Source organism: Schistocerca serialis, chromosome 8 (genome assembly GCF_023864345.2).
Source record: "Schistocerca serialis cubense isolate TAMUIC-IGC-003099 chromosome 8, iqSchSeri2.2, whole genome shotgun sequence".
Classification (NCBI taxonomy): domain Eukaryota; kingdom Metazoa; phylum Arthropoda; class Insecta; order Orthoptera; family Acrididae; genus Schistocerca; species Schistocerca serialis.
The window spans coordinates 415609181-415622941 of NC_064645.1; positions in this window are offsets into that span (position 1 = coordinate 415609181).

Here is a 13761-nt window from a genome sequence, read left to right on the forward strand (position 1 = left end):
GGGTTCAAATGGCTCTGAGCACTATGGGACTTAACATCTGAGTTCATCAGTCCGCTAGAACTTAGAACTACTTAAACCCAACTAACCTAAGGACATCACACACATTCATGCCCGAGGCAGGATTCGAACCTGCGACCGGTGCGGTCGCGCGGTTCCAGACTGAAGCGCCTGGAACCGCTCGGCCACAGCGGCCGGCTCGCCGCTTGCAACTATGATTTCATTACTCTGATAACTATCTGTCTACTCTATTATAACCTATATTCTTGACTCGTGGAACAAAACCGTGTCATTTGACGAATACATTGCTGCTGAAAATTTAAAAGTTTTCATGTGAGTTTATGTAAGTACAATTTTCTGGTTTTTATTTGAGAATTTTCACATATGTAACTGTTTTCATTTATATTACCTGTACCTTATATATTTTTCTGGGTAATTTTTACCATTCTTATGAAGATAGTCTTAGAGGTATCGAAACCCGGTTAATGTGTTTTTAAAAAAAGATGTGTGCAGCCGGTTGGCTGACAGTTACACTTTATATATTTGCCTACACGGTTGCTGAGCGTGCAGCCAAAAAATATTTAAATTACCAGGGCGGATTGTCACTCATACAGTCGTCGTCTTCCAACTGTTCCACTATTGTTCATATCTTTCCGCATTTGGCGTTTTCTTAAAGATAATAACAGGACCACTCTCTAACCACGAAAAACACCCCAAAATCGTAACACCACCTCCTCCAAGCTTCTCTGTTAGCACTACACATGATGGCAGGGAAAGCTCACCAGGATTCGCCGAAACTTTCCATCGGATTGCCGCAGGGTGTACCACGATCATCACTCCAAATCATTCATTTGATCAGTTTAAGTTTGCAGAACCATGAGTTGTGGTGTTAGAAGAAAAGTAATTGCATTGGTTTCCTTCCTTAATTCAACCCCAGTCTCTCTTCCACTATGAACATATGCCCATTATAATTATTTCTTTTCATTATTAATTTTCCTGTATTAAGACATTCGAGATGGTTAATCCTTAATGAATATGTTACGGTTGTGGTGACCCTAATATTTTATTACTTTATAAATAAAAAAATGTTTCTGGATCACAGTTTTGAATTAATAATTTGTGGGATGACTCAGATTATTGTAGCTACGTTACTATCGATAGTAATTTTGTCGTTGCAGCTAGTAATAATAACTAATTGTTTATCAGTTTAGAAGTAGATAGCACCTACCTATGGGTTGATTTTTTGGTGACCGCTAAGTTCATGGGGGCCCTTGCATCATAGGATCCAGAGTATCAGGGATTAATATGAACAAATCTGTTATAGAAAGCCCGAGTGATTTACGGTGTAGCAAATTTACTTAAAAAACCTTTAATTCTTCTTATGAAGTAGCTATTATAGTCCGTTCGTAAGGATACATTGTTTTTATATAATGGTTCTTTTCTACTTTTATTTCTTTACGCTTTTTTCTTTATTAGATTTTTAATCATATCATTTATATATAAACTGAACAAACTTGGAGAAAGGTTAGAACTTTGTTTAACTCCTTGGTTAGCTATAACGCCGTTCTTACTTATTTTGTTCTCTATATTTACTATACATATAGATTCGGTGTCTACATGTGGTGAGTCATATGAAGTGTCATGGATTTTACTTTATTGTAATATTGACCATAATTCTATGCTGTTTAATTTCTCAAACGCCTTGACATAGTCGACAAAAGATATGGAAGTGTCTCATTTCCAAATTTTCTCTTTTTATTTGTAGATACCCTCAAGGTAAATATATTTTCAATTGTTGATCGTCCATATCTAAATCCAGTGAGGTTTTCAGCTGAAACTGTTTCGGCTATTTATCTTAAACTTAGAGGTAAAATTTTTTAGTATACTTTAAAATCAGGTGTTAAAAGACTTTCTCCAATTATTACAGTCTTTTCTATCTCCTTTCCTAAAATCTAAGTAAACAACAACTGTTGTCCGGATTTCCGGTATGCTCTCTTTCTCCCAGCATAGATTCAGGAAACGTAAAAATCTTGGAGTAAGAATAATCCAGAATGTAATAACTCCCTGTCAATGCCATCTATTCCAGTTGTCTTTTTGTATTTCACTGTTTTTAAATCTGCTTCTAGTTTTGCTAATGTCTGTACATCTATCCTGTTCCCACCTTCAAAATTTCTTCTTCTTCCAAGAAGTTTTGGCCATACCACAATTTCTTATAATTTTCTTCTCGTTGTTTTTCGTTGATTGTACTGAAGTTTAATGTATATTTCCCTCGTCTATTTAAATATGTGAATGCTTTATAGGAAATGCAAATTGCGATGAGGATTTAATCTGGATCTGGCTCACATCTCAATCTCGCACTCTAGACCGGTGTGCGTTGTGCTATACGATGAGGTGTTGGCTAACAGACCGCTGACGATCAATAAAATAACAATTCAGCGTGACCGTTAGCTGCATCTCATGCATATCGCTCCTACGACAGCAGTGACTCTGTTCGGCTCCGAGTGTCAGAGCCAGGAGATGGAAAGGAAATATTGGGAGTATTTTGCGTCGCTCTGGTCGCGTGAGCATGCAGACGCTCCAGACGTGCAGATGTCCCGCTGACACCCGAGCCGGCGGCTGTGGCGGCGGCGGCGGCGGCGCAGATAACGAGGCCTCTGCGGTGCCACGTGCTGCGGCCGGGCCCGCACGTGCAAGCGCGCTGGCGGCGCGGCGCGCAGAGCCGAGCGGAGCCGGCGGGAATTCGCGGCGTCGCTAACGAGACGCGTGATCCGTGCTACTAGTAGCGGAGTGGGGGAGGGGGGAGACTGCCGTGCTGATAGCGCGGTAGCAGCGTGGAGCGGAGAGGGCCGGATTAGGGCTACACTACCTGCCGCCTACGGCGGAGCGCGCTCCATCTGCAAACCTGCGGTCGAACGCACACCTCCGACACCGTGGTGCGCAAAATGCTCAGAGGGCGTTCAACTACGGGAACCATGCTACAGGTTTTTTCTGAATACAATAATGTTGAGTGTATACTTACTTACACTACTGGCCATTAAAATTGCTACACCAATAAGAAATGCAGATGATAAACGGCTATGCATTGGACAAATATATTATACTACAACTGACATATGATTACATTTTCACGCAATTTGGGTGCATAGATCCTGAGAAACCAGTACCCAGAACAACCACCTCTGGCCGTAATAACGGCCTTGATACGCCTGGGCATCGAATCAATCAGAGCTCTGATGGCGTATACGGCACAGCTGCCCATGCAGCTTCAACACGATACCACAGTTCATCAAGAGTAGTGACTGGTCTACTGTGACGAGCCAGTTGCTCGGCCACCATTGAACAGACGTTTTCAGTTGGTGAGAGATCTGGAGAATTTGCTGGCCAGGGCAGCAGTCGAACATTTTCTGCATCCAGAAACGCCCGTACAGGACTTGCAGCATACGGTCGTGCATTATCCTGCTGAAATGTAGCGTTTCGCAGGGATCGAATGAAGGACACAGCCACGGCTCGTAACTCATCGGAAATGTAACGCCTACTGTTCAAAGTGCCGTCAATGCGAACAAGAGGTGACCGAGACGTGTAACCAGTGGAACCCCATACCATGACGCCGGGTGATACGCAAGGGTGGCGATGACGAATACACGCTTCCAATGTGCGTTCACCGCGATGTCCCCAAACACTAATGCGACCATCATGATGATGTAAACTAAACCTGGATACACCCGAAAAAATGACGTGTTGCCATTCGTGCACCCAGGTTCGTCGTTGAGTACACCATCGCAGGCGCTCCTGTCTGTGCTGCAGCGTCAAGGGTAACCGCAGCCATGGTCTCCGAGCTGATGGTCCATGCTGCTGCAAACGTCGTCGAACTGTTCGTGCAGATGGTTGTAGTTTTTCAAACGTCCCCATATGTTGACTCATCGATCGAGACGTGGCTGCACGATCGGTTACAGCCATGCGGATAAGATGGCTGTCATCTCGACTGCTAGTGATACGAGGCCGTTGGGATCCAGCACGACGATCCGTATTACCCTCCCGAACCCACCGATTCCATATTCTGCTAACAGTCATTGGGTATCGACCAACGCGAGCAGCAATGTCGCGATACGATAAACCGCAATCGCGGTAGGCTACAATCCGACCTTTATCAAAGTCGCAGAGATCGAATGAATGGTAGAGCCACGGGTCGTAACACATATGAAATTTAACGTCCACTGCTCAAAGTGCCGTCAATGCGAACAAGAGGTGACCGAGACGTGTAACCAATGGCACCCCATCCCATCACGCCGGGTGATAAGCCAATATGGCGATGACGAATACACGCTTCCAATGTGCGTTCATCGCGATGTCGCCAAACACGGATGCGACCGTCATGATGCTGTAAACAGAACCTGGATTCATCCGAAAAAATGACGTTTTGCCATTCGTGCACCCAGGTTCGTCTTTGAGTACACCATCGCAGGCGCTCCCGTCTGTGATGCAGCGTCAAGGGTACCCGCAGCCACGGTCTCCGAGCTGATAGTCCATGCTACTGCAAACGTCGTCGAACTGTTGGTGCAGATGCTTGATGTCTTGCAAAGGTCCCCATCTGTTGACTCAGGGATCGAGATGTTTCTGCACGATCCCTTACAGCCATGCGGATAAGATGCCTGTCATCTCGACTACTAGTGATACGAGGCCGTTAGGATCCAGCACGGCGTTCCGTATTACCCTCCTGAACCCACTGATTCCATACTCTGCTAACAGTCATTGGATCTCGACCAACGCGAGCAGCAATGTCGCGATACGATAAACCGCAATCGCGATAGGCTACAATCCGACCTTTATCAAAGTCGGAAATGTGATGGCACGCATTTCTCCTCGTTACACGAGGTATCACAACAATGTTTCACCAGGCAACGCCGGTTAACTGCTGTTTGTGTATGAGAAATCGGTTGGAAACTTTCCTCATCTCAGCACGTTGTAGGTGTCGCCACCGACGTCAACATTGTTTGAATGCTCTGAAAAGCTAATCATTTGCATATCACAGAGTCTTCTTCCTGTCGGTGAAATTTCACGTCACTAGCACGTCATCTTCGTGGTGTAGCAATTTTAATGGCCATTGCTGCATTTGGATGATCCTTATCTACGAGAGTCGTTCTCTAAGTAATTCCCCACATTTTTTTTCTCCTCAGATCATATTCTTCTACATGGATACTCTGCAAATCACATTTAACTGCCTGGCAGAGGGTTCATCGAAACACCTTCACAATTCGTTATCATTCCTCTTACAGCGCGCGGAAAGAAGGAACACCTATCTCTTTCCGTACGAGCTCTGATTTTCCTTATTTTATCTTGGTGATGGTTCCTCCCTACGTAGGTCGGTGTCAACAAAATATTTTCGCATTCGGAGGAGAAAGTTGGTGACTGGAATTACGTGAGAAGATTCCGTCGCAACGAAAAATACCTTGCTCTTAATGATGTCCAGCCCAAATCCTGTATCATTTCAGTGACAAACTCTCCCAAATTTCGCGATAATACAAAACGTGCTGCCTTTCTTTGAAGTTTTTCGATGTACTCCGTCAGTCCTATCTGGTAAGGATCCCACACCGCGCAGCACTATTCTAAAAGAGGACAGACAGGCGTAGTGTACGCAGTCTCCTTAGTAGGTCTGTTACATTTTTTAAGTGCCCTGCCAATAAAACGCAGTCTTTGGTTAGCCTTCCCCACAACATTTTCTATGCGTTCCTTCCAATTTAAGTCGTTCGTAATTGTAATACCTAGGTATTTAGTTGAATTTACGGCTCTTAGATTAGACTGATTTATCGTGTAACCGAAGTTTAGCGAGTTCCTTTTAACACTCATGTGAATAAAATCACACTTTTCGGTATTTATGGTCAACTGCCACTTTTCGCACCATTCAGATATCTTTTCTAAATCGTTTTGCAGTTTGTTTTGATCTTCTGATGACTTTATTAGTCGATAAAAGACAGCGTCATCTGCAAACAACAGAATACGGCTGCTCAGGTTGTCTGCCAAATCGTTAATATAGATAAGGAACAGCAAAGGGCCTATAACATTATTTTGGGGAACGCCTGAAATCACTTGTGTTTTACTCTATGACTTTCTGTCAATTACTACGAACTGTGACCTCTGTGACAGGAAATCACACATCCAGTCACATAACTGATACAATATTTCATAACTACGCATTTTCACTAAGAGCCGCTTGTGTGGTACAGTGTGAAAAGCCTTCCGGAAATCCAGAAACACGGAATCGATCTGAAATCCCTTGTCAATAGCACTCAACGCTTCATGTGAATAAAGAGCTAGTTGTGTTTCACAGGAACGATGTTTTCTAAACCCATTTTGACTGTGTGTCAATAGACCGTTTTCTTCGAGGTAATTCATAGTGTTCGAACACAATATATGTTCTAAAATTCAGCTGCATATCGACGTTAACGGTATGGGCCTGTAATTTATTGGATTACTCCTACTACCTTTCTTGAATATTGGTGTGACCTGTGCAACTTTCCAGTCTTTGGGTACGGATCTTTCGTCGAGCGAACGGTTCTATATGATTGTTAACTATGGAGCTAATGCATCAGCATACTCCGAAAGGAACCTATTGGTATACAGTCTGGACCAGAAGACTTGCTTTTATTAAGTGATTTAAGTTACCTCACTACTCCTGGGATATTTACTTCTACGTTACTCATGTTGGCAGCTGTTCTCGATTCGAATTCTCGAATATTTACTTCGTCTTCTTTTCTGAAGGCATTTCGGAAAGCTGTGTTTAGTCACTCTGCTTTGGCAGCACTGTCTTAGATAGTATCTCCATTGCTATCGTGCAGAGAAGGCATTGATTGTTTCTTGCCGCTAACATACTTCACATACGACCAGAATCTCTTTGGATTTTCTGCCGGGTTTCGAGACAAAGTTTCGTTGTGGAAACTGTTATATGCATCTCGCATTGAAGTCCGCGTTAAATTTCGAGCTTCTGTAAAGAGCCCAAAGAGATGGAAGTTGGGAGCCTGGCTGATCATGGAGATCGGTTTCTGCATTTCCAGAGGCTGTAATTTTCTTTACCCATCGTCCAATTGTACACTTATCAACTGCAGCATCGCCATACACTGCACATAAACGTTAACGGATGTTCACCACGGTTTCTTTTTCTGCACATAAGAATTCAATAACAGCAGGCTGCTTGTAATGTGAGTCGCATGTAGATGCCATTTTGACGCTGTACTAGGGTTCTTCCATGTTCCAGAACCGTTAGAAACTTCACCGGCGCACAGAACAAACATCAAATGTGAAGCTCCAATAAGGACGTTCGTCTATGTATATTAATGGCTTTTTTTAAAAAAATGTGGAGCATTGCTTATTGAACGATCCTCGTATATGTAATTTTCTGGAAGTTCTCCTACCTCCAATTTTGTTACAGTTGACAGAAAAAGGGGTCTGCGAGAAACGCCATCTCACTCCCATCTAAGAGGCCGTCAGACACAATGAAGTTGAAACATGGCATCTGTCCCTATATTGACCGGCCATGTGCAACAGACATGGAACTCCATCCCACAAACTGATATCCCGCAGCTGTACAACACAATGGATGCACGTTTGCGTGCCTGCATTTAACATTCTGGCAGTTGCGCCGGTTATTAATGTACCAGCATTTCACATTTGCAGTCGCTTATCTCGCGCTTGTATTAACATGTGATCTTGCAATGTTAATCACCGAATATGTTACCTAGACAAAAGTATTCGCGAAATTTTATTACTCTACATTAATTATTTTCTGGTGTTGCGATTTTTTCCGTCAGTGTATGTGCAGTTGATTAATCAAGGGAACATGTAGCTCGATCGTTCCATAAGACAGTAAAATTAGATGGCGGAAGCTCAATCCTGGTAGTCATTATCATAATCATGATACAAAATGTATGGATTTGAATAAAGCAGCTCAATCCCCATGGAGAACGCCGCATGTAAAGGCAATAAAAGATTAAATATGAAAGATATCGGTCCAATTGTACGCTAACGCTTCCAACTTATTTCTTCGAATCCCCTTTTATCTGTAAGTTTTTATCATTTCGGTTCCTGACCACTGTGTCTGAAGTACTGTCCACGTGAGACGGCAGGTACAGGGGCGTTGTGTAGTGGCAATGGGCAGTGTATCGTGTGGCACTCCAGTGTGTATACAGGACTTTTTTCATTGACTTTCCTGTTACTTTAGGTGTGATTAAGTATTCGTAGCTACTGTAATGTTTATTGTGGGTGGCGTAAAGCAAAAACCGTGACAGCGATAATGTTCTGAGCATATAAATTTAACTATGGAGAGTCAGAGGCAGTGCTTGGGGCTCAGTGTGGCGCTTACCTCCTATCTCCTAGTTACCAGTATAAGCAACACCTTTCAGTGCTGTAAATTAATGCTAAGATTTTTTCACCAATTCAATACGAAACGTAATCCTGTCACAAAGATGTTAGCCAATAGGCGGTACAGGTGCACATCGAAAATAAATTCCACGATGTAAATGTATCATTTTTCGTATGACGATGATGGCGTGAGCGTTGAAAATGTAAACTGATGCACTTCACAGAACTCATAAACATAGTTCCAATCACTACAATAGTTTAGTGAAAATCAGTATAAAGACAGCATTACACGAAAGTAATAATGCAATGTCTGAAACATACATGTACCCAACTTACCATGAAATTAGTAGATAAATATAAGACATAAAAATCATGATGGAGTTACATAGTTTCTTTCATACTGCGAGTAACAAAATAAGGCGTTTGCATTTCCTGGATGGAAATAGTCATAAATGCACTCACTGTGCTATTGCGATATTTCTCTGTTTTTCCAACCTCCGTTCTTCCTAATAAGCTTAAAAGTTCACTTTGGCATTGATTTTGTCAGGGTTAGTACACTGAAGAGCCAAAGAAACTGTGTAACGTCCCCTTAGAAAAATTAATGAATTACTGTGCTGGTAAACCTCTTACATTATTTGCTTTTCAAACAGCTGAGCAAAACTGAACGTACTTAGACATTACTCTCTTTACCTATTCTTATCAACACTAAACTGACACACAATATTTTTAGCGCAACGCAATCTGACTTTCAATAATCCCTACATAATAAATACATAGCCTAATCAAATTCCTCATATAGCATCAGCTTATTGATCATAAACATACCGCAACAGCGTAATACACATCGTCATCATAACATCATAAAACCTCAGCCAAATCTCAAAATCGTCGTAGCTTCCTCCAATAATTTCAAAACCTAAAAAAAATTCTCTGCCCATGTCAAAAGTGTCATCTACCTCAAACGTACTTTAAAAATCATGATCCCATACCAAATACATCATTCAAAGCTCTCATAGTATCACAATGGTTCCGAAAAAATATGAACATTTTTCAAAGTACAGAAAAAATACAATTTCATAAGTGTGAAGTTATCCAACTGTGTAATTACGTAAACATGTGTCACTGACATAGAAAAAAGAATGTTTGTTTCTCTGTCAAATAATCAGATAGCTGTGTAATTCTGTGTTAGATAAATATGGTACCTATGTGTAAAATTGTATAAGCAAATACCATATTAGCTAAGACTCCTTGTGCTTGCCAAACACATGGTACAGAAAGTAAGTGTGTACCCCCCTGAGGATTAATGTAATTATACCCTCAGGTATTACAGATTACAGCAATGGAATGAAATGTATCACAGAAAACTTTCTTTGTAATTCAAAAATCTTTAAAAATAAATGTTTCAGTTAAAAATTAATCACTCAAATACGTGTACTATAGTGCTAAATGTGCAACTTGCTGTAAGATAATTCTGTGGAAGTGTCGTAGTTATCATCTTCTGCAAGCGAAGTTCTGCTGAAGTCAATGTACTCACCTCATCATAAACAAAAGTGAAATGCTTTGCGTATAGATATCGTAGTTATTACGTACTTTACCGTGATCAAGAAAGTACTATAATGTAACGTATTGTTGTGCTAGGGAAAAGGCTGTCTCATTGTAGCTATACCACAAAAGTTACTACTAAAACATGTTTTCCTTTCCAGAAGAATTCAGAAAAACTGTGCAAATATAAAACAGAAACACCGCAAAAGCAACATTGTAAATTGTCACTCATTAGTAGTGTCGTGATAAAATCGTGTAGCTGTCACATAAACTAACCACTGTGTCATCTGGTATCTCGCAGAAAGTACTTTAAATCCAGAATGTATTTTCAAGTAAACCAAAATGTTGCATTAAAATCTCATTAGCAGTACCAGTATATGTTCTAAGTATGTAAGCCTGATAGTCGTTACGTAATCGTGCAACTAACAAGCAAAAATGTACACACACAATAACACTGTGTCGTCTGTTCACTATAACAATGTATTCGTAATTACTGCCAAAATATGTTCCCCAGGTTCTTGACTGGATAGTTAACTTTAAAACATAGTTGCATGTTAACAGATTCTAAGTGTGACAAAGAGTACCAAGAACGTTAAGTGAATTTTTTATGGCAAAGACTAAGTTAAAAAGCAGATTATCTTTCAACAAACGGTTTTACATGTGAAATGTGTTGCAAGCCTTTACCCTTCCTACTAAGCAGAGTTTCAACTTCCAAGCAATTATCATGTTGTATACATCGGTAAGGAATGCTAAAATTTTTCTCAAGGTTAGCGTGTATGTTATTTTTCTCTGAGCCAGCCGGAGCACGTGGCTGCCTGCGGTGCGAGTCATTGTCTGTCTCTTTGTTGGCGCGCTTCGTTATTAGGATTAGGAGACCTAACTTCTACAAATTCACCTTGTCCAGAGTGCCCTGCTCTGTTTGAATCTCGGCAGTTCTGATGCAATTATATCGTCTGTCGTCATGTCTGTAGTTTCTGTAGTTTCTTTCTTGTCGGTTAAGTGGTGGAGAATTTCTCCCTGAATCGTAACTGCACGCTGAACTGTTGCGTCTGACGTTATTCTGTCTCCTGTGATAATAACAGTTCTGGTTGCCATATTGTCTGTTTCTATGATTGTCTCTCTTATATTCATTGCTGCGGAGAGGTGATCTTTCCCTGTAATTATTACTACTCTGCCAACGGTTGTCATACGGGTAGTGTCTGTTTTGGTCACGATTTACGTTGTAAGAATAGCCTTGTCGTGTCCAATTATTATTTCTGTCATTGTGGAATTGTGACAGATGTGACCTTTAATTGTTGTGCTCCTGTTTTCACGTTCCGCGATTCTCAGTGCCAATTTCCAGTTCTTGTAACAGTCCCTGAAAAGCTTCAATGTCGTCTTCGCAACGTCCTGCTAAAATAATATGTCGTAAATGTTCAGGCAATTTGATTAAACAAATGCGGAAGAGTTCTGAGGAGCTGTATGGCTTTGAAAGATACTGATTCTTATGCAACGTGTCTTCAAAATATTTCACAAGACTGGAAAATTCAGATTGTTCGAAATGTTTCATCATTATGATGCTATGTTTTACTCTGTCTTGTGTAGCTTGAGACCAATACGCTGAGAGGAAGGCATGATAAAGTTCTCCTTCACTGTGACAATCGTGAATGACCGATCGCATTCTTACAGCTGGTTCATTCTCCAAGTAGCCACACATAAATTCTAACCTGTGCTCCAATGACCAGTTGGGAGGAAAACAATGAGAGAATTGATGAAGCCATGCTTTTGGATGAATGTCGTTGTCAAAATTCTTAAATGTTTTGAATTAACGTTTAGTAATGAACAGCTTATAGACAAAATCATCGTGTCGGCGAGTCGCACATCGCTCATTGTTACTTCGTTTCGGCGGTTCCATCTCAAAATTGAATGCGCCTTGCCAATTTCTTTCACAATTTCCGAAGTGTCCTGTGTTATTATTTTGTGGTTGTTCCGTATTTCTACACTCCTGGAAATGGAAAAAACAACACATTGACACCGGTGTGTCAGACCCACCATACTTGCTCCGGACACTGCGAGAGGGCTGTACAAGCAATGATCACACGCACGGCACAGCGGACACACCAGGAACCGCGGTGTTGGCCGTCGAATGGCGCTAGCTGCGCAGCATTTGTGCAACTCCGCCGTCAGTGTCAGCCAGTTTGCCGTGGCATACGGAGTTCCAGCGCAGTCTTTAACACTGGTAGCATGCCGCGACAGCGTGGACGTGAACCGTATGTGCAGTTGACGGACTTTGAGCGAGGGTGTATAGTGGGCATGCGGGAGGCCGGGTGGACGTACCGCCGAATTGCTCAACACGTGGGGCGTGAGGTCTCCACAGTACATCGATGTTGTCGCCAGTGGTCGGCGGAAGGTGCACGTGCCCGTCGGCCTGGGACCGGACGACAGCGACGCACGGATGCACACCAAGACCGTAGGATCCTACGCAGTGCCGTAGGGGGCCGCACCGCCACTTCCCAGCAAATTAGGGACACTTTTGCTCCTGGGGTATCAGCGAGGACCATTCGCAACCGTCTCCATGAAGCTGGGCTACGATCCCGCACACCGTTAGGCCGTCTTCCGCTCACGCCCCAACATCGTGCAGCCCGCCTCCAGTGGTGTCGCGACAGGCGTGAATGGAGGGACGAATGGAGACGTGTCGTCTTCAGCGATGAGAGTCGCTTCTGCCTTGGTGCCAATGATGGTCGTATGCGTGTTTGGCGCCGTGCAGGTGAGCGCCACAATCAGGACTGCATACGACCGAGGCACACAGGGCCAACACCCGGCATCATGGTGTGGGGAGCGATCTCCTACACTGGCCGTACACCACTGGTGATCGTCGAGGGGACACTGAATAGTGCACGGTACATCCAAACCGTCATCGAACCCATCGTTCTACCATTCCTAGACAGGCAAGGGAACTTGCTGTTCCAACAGGACATTGCACGTCCGCATGTATCCCGTGCCACCCAACGTGCTCTACAAGGTGTAAGTAACTACCCTGGCCAGCAAGATCTCCGGATCTGTCCCCCATTGAGCATGTTTGGGACTGGATGAAGCGTCGTCTCACGCGGTCTGCACGTCCAGCACGAACGCTGGTCCAACTGAGGCGCCAGGTGGAAATGGCATGGCAAGCCGTTCCACAGGACTACATCCAGCATCTCTACGATCGTCTCCATGGGAGAATAGCAGCCTGCATTGCTGCGAAAGGTGGATATACACTGTACTAGTGCCGACATTGTGCATGCTCTGTTGCCTGTGTCTATGTGCCTGTGGTTCTGTCAGTGTGATCATGTGATGTATCTGACCCCAGGAATGTGTCAATAAAGTTTCCCCTTCCAGGGACAATGAATTCACGGTGTTCTTATTTCAATTTCCAGGAGTGTATGTCCCTCTTCCCGTACTGGAGCGCGAGCGTCCTCTGAAATATGTAATTCTTTTATTACTTGTGCCAACTGATCTGTACTTCCCGGATTTCTCTTTTGTACTGTGTATTGATTTGATTTTGATTTTGTTTGAATTTTCTGATTTGTTCATACTCCTCAGTGTCAGTAAAGGCTACAGGTGTTGTGTCATTCAGATCATCATCTACCTTTTTAGGTAAGTTGGTGAACTGATCTGAAAGTTCGGCTACTTTATCCGATAGTGAAATTATTTCCTCTGTGTGTTTTTCTGAACCAAGTTTCAGAGTGTCCATTTGTGTTGAAATCGTATCTACTGTGTCCTTTAGGTTATCCTGAGTTTTTGCAAGTTGCGTAACCGAATCGGTAGATGCAACTGAGTTAATTTTAGCTTGCAAGGTGTCGTGATTTTCATGAACAATAGTTTGCAGTTCTTTTATGGCTGCTTCGTGAT